The sequence below is a fragment of the Microcaecilia unicolor genome, chromosome 8, assembly GCF_901765095.1.
Source record: "Microcaecilia unicolor chromosome 8, aMicUni1.1, whole genome shotgun sequence".
Lineage (NCBI taxonomy): Eukaryota > Metazoa > Chordata > Amphibia > Gymnophiona > Siphonopidae > Microcaecilia > Microcaecilia unicolor.
This window is the reverse complement of record NC_044038.1, coordinates 83434727-83447441: the sequence shown is the minus strand read 5'-3', so window position 1 is coordinate 83447441 and position 12715 is coordinate 83434727. Positions and strand designations below refer to the sequence as shown.

Genomic DNA, 12715 nt, shown 5'->3' with positions numbered 1-12715 from the left:
GTTCTGCCAACAAATATATGCATGTCATTTTACTTCGAGTGGCTGCCCACAGAAACAGCAAGTGCAGGGTATGTGGGCACAATGTGGGAATAATTTTATAAAGTGTATAAATTACAAAATCCTGAATGCTTTAAAAGTATGCATGTTGACATGATGGCGTGTACTTTATTAGTACATATATGCAGAGGTGGAGTTTGGGCAGAGCATAGATGGCCTTTGCAAGTATACAGATAGGTGGCAATTCTATAAAGTGGTGCCTAATTTTTGGTGCCACAAGGGGGCGCACTTACCGGCCGATATTCAGCCCGCAAGAGGCAGGCCAGCTAAGTGCTGCAGCAACTGGCTCTGAGCTCGGATATTCAATGCCGGGCCGTTTCCGGTGACTGGCATTAACTATACCTTTTTTTTTTTTTGCTGGCTTAAACTTAACCAGCCAAGTTCATATTCTGCGCTGGCCAGTTAAGTTTATAGTGGCCAAAGATAGGACTGCTATTTAGGTGGTCCAATTTGGCCACTAAACAGCCGGGGAAGCGCTGAATATTTGCAGCTAGCTGGTTATATCACACAATACAGCCAGTTAGCCACTATGCACTAATATCCAGTGGAGATATCCAGCTATCTTGCGCTGACCGGCCAGGAGCCATTCTTGGCTGGTTAAAGCCTATCCTGTAATGACTTTGGGGCACGCATAAACTGTTACATTATACTAGTGTAAATCCACATTGGCAAGCCTGATGGTAGGCGTAGTCACTTAAGCCAGGTCAATGATAAGTGAAAGTGGGCACACCTGATAGTAACATAGTACATTACGGCAGATAAAGACCTGAACATCTAGTATGCCCAACAGTCACACTCATTACCAATTCATAATTAAACCAAGAATGAATGTGATACAAAATACTTGATCGTGGTCTTTCTTTGGGATTTCTGGAACATAAACCATAGAAGTCCTCTCGGCACTGTCCTTACGGTCTAACTAATGGAGTTGCCGTAGAAGCCCACTCCAACCTATCTGAATATGTTTTGCCATTTACAGGACAAAGGCAGTAAAAGTCCACCCAGCACTGTCCTCATGTTCCAGCTACTAAAGTTGCTGTCGAATCTCTCACAGCCCATCTTAAACATATACGGGACACAGACTGTACAAGTCTGCCCGGCACCGGCCTTAGTTCGTCACAGCCCAAGTTGCAATCTAAACACCACTCAACACATCCACACATATCTATAAGTTGCATGCTCTTCCCTCCATAACGCCTCCCATGCTGTTGTGCACTATTAATGGAATTCTATATACAGCGCTTAAAAGTCAGTGCCGGAAAACAAGAGTGCTAAGCATGATGTTATAAAGGGCACATGCTCTCTAGAGAGCTGTGTTTAACTTGTGTGGCATAGGGGTTAGGGCTGTGGCTCCTGAACATAAGGGACATGGGTTTGATTCCCACTATAGGTTTTTCTGCCAGCTTCAGGTTGAGTATTAATGCAGTTTTGTTGAATATTAAGAATCTAGCTGTATTTGTGGTAACTAATGGTGTCTTTTAGCATCTTCAGATTGAGCAGTGTCTCATTGCAATTTTATGCATTTTTGGATATCGTGCACTGTTTGAAGACCCCTCATGCAGGCAGTTTTGCCAAAACACAGACCATGTCACATCTGTCCAATAAAATTTGAGTTGATGCCCCCATCTTGAAGGCTCCTTGTGCTTTTTTCTCTGCTCCTGTGTGAGTGTACTTTGGTTTCCCTCTCCTGCATTTTCCTGGGATCCCAGGGACCTCCAGCCCCTGTGTTTGACAGGTCTGGTCTTTTGACAGCCCAGACTTGTCAAACACATGAGGAGGATTGTGCCTGGGCAGGGCTTCTACCAAGGAGTATCCCCAACCACATCCTCTCCAAAAGACATTACACAATGTGATACCTGCAAGTAAGCCTTCTCCGGAGTAGCCCCCACACACTGGAATGCACACCCTGAAAGGCTCCGCTAAACACAAGACTATCTCTACTTAAGGAAGCGGGTGAAAGCTTGGCTCTTCACCCAGGCCTTTAGTGGAAGAAGTAACTAACTTGCTAGTCTCACACACACACAAGGAGTGACATGGACTGCACATAGGTTAACAGAACATGCTTATCCACTCCTAACCTAGCTAAGATAATATTTAATCACCTCTCTGATCTCATGTGCAACTTTCTTTAAATTAGTCCCCTTATTTTCTAACTCCTCTTTCCTGTCTGTATGTTCCTTATTCCATACGCTGTCTATTAAAATGTTTTATTACATATTGTGTTGAATATTTTTACTGCTGTAATTGTCTATTGCATATGTATTGCATATATTGCATATATATTGCATATATATATATTGCATTCTCTATTTCTGTCGACAACACGCTCATTCTTCCTGTCTCGTCTGCTCGCAACCTTGGGGGTCATCTTCGACTCCTCCCTCTCCTTCTCGGCCCATATTCAACAGATTGCTAAAATCTGTCATTTCTTGCTTTATAACATCGCCAGATTTCACCCTTTCCTTTCTGAACACGCTATCAGAACCTTCATCCACACTCTCGTCACCTCTCGCTTAGACTACTGCAACTTGCTTCTCACAGGTCTTCCACTCAGCCATCTCTCTCCTCTTCAATCTGTTCAAAACTCTGCTGCACGACTAATATTTCGCCAAAGTCGTTATGCCCATATCACCCCTCTCCTGAAATCACTTCACTGGCTCCCTATCCGTTTCCGTATACAATTCAAGCTCCTCTTGTTGACCTATAAGTGCATTCACTCTGCAGCCCCTCACTACCGCTCCACCCTCATCTCTCCCTACACTCCTTCCCTAAAACTCCGTTCACTGGGCAGATCTTTCCTAATTGCATCCTTCTCCTCCATCGCTAACTCCAGACTCTGCTCCTTCTATCTCGCTGCACCTTATGCCTGGAATAGGCTTCCTGAGCCATTACGTCTAGCTCAATCCCTCGCAGCCTTCAAATCCGGGCTAAAGGCCTACCTGTTTGATGCTGCTTTTGACTCCTGACTTGTAACTTTTATCTTATCCTTATGTGTCCTTCTGTCTGTCCTTCCCTTATCCTTTTTGGTCCTGTCTGTTTGTCCTGATTTAGATTGTAAGCTCTTTTGAGCAGGGACTGTCTTTCTTCTTCATGTTCAATTGTAAAGCGTTGCGTACGACTGGTAGCGCTATAGAAGTGATTTATAGTTTGATTATTCTTATTGTACACAGCCTTGAGTGAATTCCTTCAAAAAGGCGGTAACTAAATCCTAATAAATAAATAAATACATAATAATAATAAATACTTTCTGGGATCCTGTCAGGTTCTTGTGATCTGGATTGGCTGCTGCTGGAAACAGGATACTGGGTTTGATGGACCTTTGGTCTGACCCAGTACAGGAATTCTTATGTTCTTATGAACTGCAATAGTAATGACTTCAAGGGAAGAGTGATCATGAGGGACACAGGGTCAGTGCTGATATATAAGGACAGAGTACCCTTACAAAGCTGTGCTGGAACACTGGGTCACCAGGGCTTTTTTGGGGGGTGTGAGAAGGGGTTAGGGGGACTGGAGATCCAACAGATCTCCAGCACCTCTATGCCTTTGTGTCGGGGGGGGGGGGTCGGGGGGCTGGAGGTCCACCGGAACTTCAGCCCCTGTGTCACTGGCTTGGGATGGGGGGCCAGGTTCAGGTAATCTGTTGAGGGGGATATGGGGGGCCTGCTAGCATGCAGATACATGCTAGACAGGGCTCCTCATTCCTCCCCAATGCTCTAGTAAACCCTTACAGCGGTAGCAACTTGCTAGTGTGGCGCACTGCCCGCTGAGCTTTGGAGAGGAATACCAATGTCCCTGTTTAGCATGCATTTGAATGCTATTAATGTTCAGAGCTGGCGAGCATGTTGTTACACTCTCTCACCAGCTCTGATCCTGGGACTTAAGCAAATGCAGGCACTAGTCCGGCGCTAATGACATCTAGCATCTCCGTTTGCTTTTGATCATCTGCCTATTGGGGAGGAGAGCAAGTGAATTACCCCTCACAAACTACACGGACTGTAGGAGTTTGGTGTTTTATTGTCCAGAGTGCTATTACACTAGCCCATCTGAGGGAAAGCTGTAGCATCCTATTTTACACAGAATGTAGAGACCGGAACTGGGATGTCCAAGTCAGAATGTGCTCTTTTTTGGTGGTACTTTTAAAAATGGGCCTATCAATGCAGATCCTTTTCTAAAATACCTGCAAGATAACATCCATATTTGCCGGTACATGCAGCAGGAGCAGCCATTTTACAAATATACACATTGGAAAAATGATTGGTACACACCCAGCAGCATCCATGTGGAGGTGTTGGTACTTCCACATAGATTGTAAATGCACAGCATCCAGTGTAGCTGCCCCATTTACAAACCTACACATGTAAATGCCACCAAATAAGCAGTGAGGACACAATTTTAACTTGGTTTTAGTTGGGAGGTGGAAATATTGTAAACTAGATGGGATTAAGAAGAATGACTCCCTTAAACCCTCATGTAAAACTCTGGCCAAAAAATCTATGAAAATCTATGTGTGCTTGTGAGTCAGTGTAATGCCCAGTGTGGAAATTTGTCCCTATACACGTGTATTTCCTTTTTTAAAATGGTAACAAAATGTACAAAGGAAACTCACTCAATAAATGTCTAAACTCAATTCAAAAATAAAAAGTGAGGAGCCAACTCAATGTAATCAAACACCATAAAGGAATGGTGGGGGGAAAGACCTCAGATGACATTCAAACCATCCAGGTGCCATTTTGAAAAAAACAGTGCACTCTGAGGACCGAACAGTCTCCATGATGGGGTAAGACAATCTCACCTCTTTACTTTTTGTTTTTTGGGGGAGCGCTGAGAGTTCAATATTACCTGAAGCAGGGAGCTAAGGAACCAGTGTGGTGAATAATTTGATGCATGTATCTTCCAGGGTACCGGTAGTGCTGTTTAAATGAAAAAAATGCTCCTGATGAATCTAGCGTGAAACAGCTGTTGAACATTGCAGTCTTGTCTTAGACAAGTGCCCGGGAGATTTCAATTTATTTGGACTGTTTAAAGTGTTAATAATTAAATAAAACACATTGTAGAATGCTTTAAGAATATGTTGAAAATATGCTTAATTAAGGAGATTTTTCTGGACTCATGAAGAAGTATGGCAGGTCATTAGTCCGAGCTTGTCTCTAGACATGACTTAACCACTGAAGTCCTTTTCCTCCTTATTTTTTCTAATTGTTCAGCAATTCCACAGTTACTAGGGCTTATAATCTAAGTTTTTGTACCTGGGTCAATAGAAGGTTAAGTGACTTGCTCAAGGTCACAAGGAGCTATACTGGGAATTGAACCCAGGTTACCAGGAGTAAAGCCCACTGTACTAACCATTAGGCTACTCGTCCACTCCTATGCACTAAGCTAGTATTCTATAACAGAAAATCTGTGTGTCTAATGCATTATAGAATGCTTGTTGTAAGTCAGCAATTTAGCATCTACATTTAGATTCCATCACTTAGGCCAGCTCTATGGCAGGTATAAATGTGAGCATCTAAATGCAGCAGTTAGGCACCTAACGGACAGTATTCAATAAAGCAACTTCTGTATGTTTTGGCTGGAGCCAGGCAAAAAATGCTTAAAAGAGTTCACACGTTATATAGGTATCATTGGATAATCGTGAACTTGAGAGTTTTATCCAGAATATGTGTCAAGATCCAATTGGACCCGGTACCTACTACACTTGGCAAAAAGTGGGAAAGAACCAGGCACACCCATTAAAGGGGGGCCGACCACAACCGGGCTGAAAGCCAGCGAAGACAGAAGTGTGGGGGAGGGTACAGGGAGGGCCTAGCTAGAGAGCAGAGGTAGTAGTGGGAGGAAAACAAGGGGTAGCAAGGGGAGGGGGCAGGAAAGAAGGGGAGGAGCAAGGGAGGAGGAGAGAGGAATTTGAACTGCACAGGAAGTCCTTTTGAATTTGGAAGCAGGAGAAGAGCAACCCTGGGCAGCAGCTCCTGAAATTTTTACAGGCACATGTTTTGTGTCTGCCCTGGGCAGAGCTTGTGCAGAGTACAGCCAAAGAAGCTCTTACAGCAGAGCACGATATTCCAGCGAATTGAGAACAATTTTTACGGTATGTAGACATTTAAAACTTTGTGCGGCTGCAAGGCATTTTAGCTTTCTCCTGCAGACCCCCATTTAGCTTTTCCAGGATGGCCGGCCATCTCGGGTTAGCTGCCTATCTCACGGGATTACGCGCACTAGGCTAGAGTCCCACATACTCTGCCCATGGCGCATGGCAGATGGGTTTGCCACAGCACGGTTGCCATTTTTGGCCGGCAATGCAGTGCTCACAATCCGCAGTGCATAGCACGGCACTGAGGCATGACTCGGAAGACCTTGTGCACAGCACTGAACCGAGGCGCAAACGATCTCAGGGAGACGAAAACACCTTTAATGGTACGTCATTTTTGCTCTTCTCCTGCCTCAGCGGCACACCGCACATTAAGATGCGGTGATGGCCGGCCACTAATACTTGACCGACAGTTACGCACTATACGGCAACGGACCTTCGAGCCCCGTTGTGGCCGGCCACGCCATGTTATCTAATTCAAAAAATTAATGCGTTATAAGCTGTCCATGCCAATACGGCGACGGACCTTAAAACCCGTTATGGCCGTTGATTGTTCTACAGGCACACGTGTCTAGGCCCATTTCGGTTGATCCAGCAGACCTAGTGCACAGCACGGCACTGAGGCACGACTCAGAAGACCTTGTACACAGCACTGAACCGAAACGCAAACGATCTCAGGGAGACGAAAACACCTTTAACGGTACGTCATTTTTGCTCTTCTCCTGCCTCAGCGGCACACCACATCTACAAGCCCCATTGTGGTTGGCCACGCCGTGTTATCTAATTCAGTAAAATTTAGTGCGGTATAAGTTGTATAAGCCACCCATGTCACGCAGCACTACGGCCATGCCGTGTTTTCTACTCGGTCGACTACGCTTCATCCTAAACGTTACTTACCGGTGCCATGTCTGTATGATTGGCCTGCCATGCGATATTTGAGATGCGGGTTTTTGCAGAAACGTCCACATTGCGATCCTCGCTAGTCAGGGTCTTCTCTTGCGGGCCACTTAGGGGGAGTCCCAAATTGGCGGGACACGCACTTTGCTACGCGTTGTAATTGCCCGCCCACACAGTCGGCCATTAACCTACAGAGGCACGTACGGCAGCGGTGAATTTCGATAAGGTGGCCATTTGCATGAGTGCCGATTGTAAAAACGGCGGCCACTTTCAATACACCACCCATTCCGACTAGCAGTAAAATTTGGAAAAGGCAGCCAGTTTTATGGCGCTAAAATTCACTAGAATGGACATTCCAAATACAAATTTAACCGCAGCGGCCACCTTGGATACCGCACGCATGTTTCTTTGACACATGGCATAGGCCGGAACAATTGATATCATATCGTTGGTGCCAGCATAGCGGGACACAGTACTTAGGGGCATCGGACAAACATCGGTTACAGTATGCTACTCTCAGCTGCCGTTAGGACCAGGTCCACGGGGGGAAGGGTTGGTATAACAGTGTTAGTCCTAGAGGGCCATGTGCACTTAGCGGCCATTTTGACTAGAGCGGCCATGTGGACTAAAGCAGCTAATTTGAAAACGGTGGCCATTTTGATAGAAGGACCACCGGTCTTACTGATTTATCTGCCGGATTTACAGGGGCCCGGCCATTTTAATTTTAGCGGCCCATTTTGCATACGGAGCCGTTTTGACTACCAGGCCAAATTTGAATGTAACAGCCATCGCCCGTGGGGCTTTAGGCTGGCCATTTAAGGAAGGGCGCACTGCGCAGACAGCATGCAGTCGGATATGTAGCTGTGAGCAAGGAAGGTACAGTTTACACAGGCACCATAGGATGCACGCAGCGATTGGGGAAGCCGACGTCACCACAATCAGTTATTATGAGGTCATTTTGCTTTAAATTGTCTATTCTTTTAGTCTCTCCATTGCAGTAATGTCATTGTAGTGTGCGAAGGAGACATATGCACCAGCAAGGCCAACCAAGCCGCCCACCAAAACTCCGCCAGCTAAGACGCGGAGTGCTGCGGCCCCAGACCTTAGAAGTCACAGTGGACCTACACCACAAGCACAGATGGTGCGGGGGCCTGCAAGGGAGGTAGCAGCACCGTAGACTCTACCTCCATAGTTGCGGGGCTACCGCCAGTACCGGCAAGGGGTAAGTCTAATGACAGCACCACACTCCTTCCAGCGCAGACGCATGACATAACTAGATATGCAGTACGGGACGATGAGAATGGGTAACGGAGCCCAATATGGCAGGACAGAATGCGGTTGTGGCACCGGTCGGTGCACAGGGGACCAGTCAGGATGTGGGAGTACTTAATCACAGGAGCGATGCATTAGGTACCGTTCTCACAATACAGGTGGATCGATATCTTCTCCCTCCTTGTGTGGGAGTTGCATGAGGAGGGTACCGTAGGCAGGGATAGCGTAACAGATAAGAAGCCCAAGATATTCGGGTCCTTCATGGACTGGTCGTAGGCTGTTCACATACTCAGGACACTCAGCTGTTCACATACTCAGGACACTCACTATAGTGAAGGAAATGGAAAGGGGCCCGGACTTGATGTGGGATATGGAATATAATTTTAAAAGCGCATGAGATATTTAGGGGATGGGCATGGCTTAACTAAGATATTAAATTTACAAGAAAGCAGTGCAGACAATCCATTCATATCGGGTCAGCACCAGGGGTAGTCCTTTCAGGCAATGCCGTCAGGACAAGGCAGGACGGAGGCAGCAGACATTGCACCTAGCACCCGACACGCCCGCGCGGGCAGGCATGCTGCAGGGCAAGGCAGGCTCCCCAGAGACAGGGAACAGCAATCTAGTAACACGGGACAAGGTACTGAGGGAGCTAGCGCTCCCCCCATCAAGCTTATGAGACAGGAGAAAGCAACCTATTAACTCAGGACAGGGTCCGGAAGCCATCAAGCTTCAAGGTTAGCTCGTTACCCTGACAGAACGGGTGCATCACCACAGGTTTCCAATCAGGTTGCATGATTCCATATTAGAGGACAACACCACAGTGACAACACTACCCCAACAATGCATCCTCGATTCACATGCATACCCCAACAATGCATCCTCGACTCACAGGCATCGACAGATAGCTGCAGGCAAGATTACCAAAGAACTATTGCTAGGCTGCATTGCGGGGCTGTTTGAGGACCCACCCTTCAAGGCAACAACAGTGTCTCCGCTAGGCATAATACCAAGGAAAGAGCTGGGGAAAGGTAGGCCCAGTCGTAATTTGTCCCGCCACATAGGAACATTAGTAAATGACTACATTGACCATAGCAGCTGTACAGTACAATATGCATCTGTAGACAATGCCATTCAAATAATTCGGCGGCAAGGCAACTAGGCACATTGGGCTAAGGTGGACGGAGATTCGGCTTTTCGCACCTTGCCTTTACACCCACAGCCCTTTCCCTTGTTAGGTGTCAGGTTCCAGGAGAGGTTTTATTGCGATAAATGTGTCCCCATGTGTGGCCACATCTAGTGCGCATACTTCGAACAGCTTAGCATGTTTGTGCACGGGGTAGTGGAGCAACTAGCCCCCGCTAGGTCTCTGGTCCTCTATCTGGAGGACTTCCTGTTCAAAGACCAGGAATCACAAGAGTGGACAGACGTGTTACAGGTCTTTATCCACTTGGCACAGAAATTGGACATCCCATTAGCCGTTGAAAAAACAGTAGGCCCACGGCGAATCCTTACGTTATAGGTATTGAATTGGAACTAGATGTTCCAGACTGCCGGCTGACAAAATTGATAAGCTTGCCAGAGTGGCGAATACGAGGTGGCACTGTAAAAAAGCAAGGCTGAAGCAGGTACAGGAACTCCTGGGTCCAGTAGGCTTCGCAATAAGGGTGATTCCCAATAGCTTTAGCAACATCGGGAACAAACAAAGCGCATTTTCATCTCAGACGTACACAGGACATCAAGTGAGATTTAGCAGGTTCTTGGCCCATGGGATTTCATTTTGGCACGATTCACCCACTCTCACGGAAGCCCTGCATTTTCTTTACAGATGCGGCAGATTTACTTCCAGGGAGCGTGGTGCGCAGCAAGCTCGGGTTTCAGCAGGGACCACGTAGGATATCATGTTTCCTGGGGGGACCTGGCATATCTCACAAGTCAATTGTAATTCCCTCAGACAATATGGCAGTAGTTGTCCGCCATGCACTTCCCACAAGTTATGTGCGCAGACAGATAGTTCCACAGTGATTACAGCTAAACATATACCAGGCAGGGAGAATGGTTATAGTGGATGCTCTTTCTCGTTTTTAGAGCGCAGACCCGGAAATGGGACCCGATGCTGCAATAGTTAACAGACACCTCACGGACAAGATACACAACCGCACATATAGTCAACACTTAGAAGAGAAGGGTGGTACTGATATATTCCCGGCCCCCGGCATGTATGAAGGGAATTAGCAGAAACCAGGTCTCAATCATGTTCGCAGCCATCAGTTTTCTCGCCAAAGTGGTGGCTGTCCAAAATCCATCTAGGTCATTTGTTGTCACGAGACTGATGAGAGGATGGGGCAGGCCGGGAGTACCCTACCCAGGTAAAAGAAAACCCAGTACCGGCAGGGAAATGGGCCGTCTCTTTGCATCATTAGAGGAGATAAGTGACACTGAGTTTGAGGGCCGTCGAGTCAAATGCGCATTCTCATTAGCTTTGCATGGTGCTCTGCGAGTCAGTGAGTTGGTGGCTATGTACAAGCATGCCCACCATGGCATGTCCCTCTTAATACGTGACGCGGCCATTACAACCGCGGCAACTGACCTACTTATTTGCAAATCAAAATGGATCGGAACGGACATGCCCTGTCCTGAACCTTCAAGCCGACTTAAAACAAAGACCAAAGACCAGCCTGCTGATTCATACACTATGTACAGTACCCACTCATTTAGGATTAGGGCAGCTACGGCAGTGGCAGCGCTAGGAGTGTCCATAGAGGCCATCAAAAGTCTGGGCCGATGGCGACCTAATGTATACAAGCGCTACATCAGACCCATCTAGTGTATACAAGCGGTACATTGGACCCATTAAGGCATCCACAGCAAAGTGATAATGGTTGCTTGCACTGTGCTAACATGTCGCTTCCCATTATATTCTATTACAGGTATCCATATCCAGAATGAGCTGCAGCGGATTTGGATATGCGGTCACTCATCACTTGTATGTACATTGGGCACAGGGAAAGGCGGTGGGCGCATAGAAGGGCAGCAGTGAGACCGAACAGTGAGAGCCTGGGTTGTCAGGGTGATAGAGAAGCCAGGGCAATAGAGTAGCCATAACAGGGTATAGGTAAGGGAGGGATGCTTCAGGCATTCATGTGTGCATTAAAAGCCATACGATCCCACATGACTTGCGAATAGATACAAGCCATAGCGTTAGGGCATGACCGCAGCCAGGAGGGGTGGGGGACCACGGCAAACGAGGTATCGTTGCCGTGGCCTGTGGCGTTAGACTACAATGTTTATGCACAGCCAGCAATGGGTACACAGCAGCTTGACACATAACAGTTACAAGTTTGGGGTAACTACTGCTGCAGAAAGAGTTGTGTGGAAAATTATCAAGTTGATGCAAATGATAGGCTTGCATGTGAGCAGCCTTGTTATAAGGAAACAACGTGTATACAGCTTGTCTCCTGGCTTGGGCGGCCGAGAGGCCTAGAACGTCATTTTGTAAATGTGGTAGGTGCCTGCTTCAACGGGAAACAACGTGTATACAGCTTGTCTCCTGGCTTGGGCGGCCGGGAGGCCTAGAACGTCATTTTGTAAATGTGGTAGGTGCCTCCTTCAACGGGAGACACCAAGTGACGTCAGGTGCTTGGAAAACAGCACAGGGGGCCACAGGGGCTTGGTACGGCTTGGCCTGTGGCCCAGAATATGTAACTACGTGTAGAAGCTGTGTACCCGGGTAGAAATGCATGCTGGCATAATGATTAGTAGAAGATGTAATGTAATTTGTTTAAGTTGTAACAATTTTGATGTTCCTGGCTGCGGCCAAAATAAATCCAATTCTATCGAAGATACGGCTTGTAGTGTGGTGTTGAAGGGGGCGGGGGTTGATATGTCTGAGTGTGTGCTGAATGCCCGAGTTGTTGACATATCTCAATTGAAAGAATTTGAGTACCTCCTAGTGGTGGACTACATGAGCAATTACTTTACTTCAATATTGTGTTTTCAATTACTAGGGACAGACAGGTTCTCTAGCATTCTGCAGAACTTGCCTGTCCCTCACTATTGAAAATGTGATAGTGAAACAGTGCCTCCCCCCTTCCCCTGTCAGGACTGTTGGTGAAGGACTTCTGTTCAGCTTAGAGGGAAAGGTGATGGTCACACCATGGATCAATATAAGGGCATTATAATATTCTCAATTTTCTATTCCTTTCCTAAGGACTTTCTGGTTTAGTTTCTTTTCTTTCTTTCCTTTTTTTTTTTTTTGTTGCTTTCTCTTTATTTACATCAGCAGTCATCTCTATAAATATCTTTTGTTTAGAACCTTTGGGGCTCCCCTCACCTTGTAGTGAAAGCATCAAGTGTGTTTAGACCAGATAAGCATGAATGAAAGGCTTAGGAGAGCTTGCTGCA

General features: G+C 46.7%; 1 protein-coding gene across 3 annotated transcripts in view; it reads right to left on the bottom strand.

Moving 5' to 3' along the window:
• IGLON5 (IgLON family member 5) overlaps positions 1-12715 on the bottom strand; it is a 653847-nt gene that overhangs the window by 81193 nt on the left and 559939 nt on the right. The gene's annotated exons all lie outside the window — the stretch shown is intronic.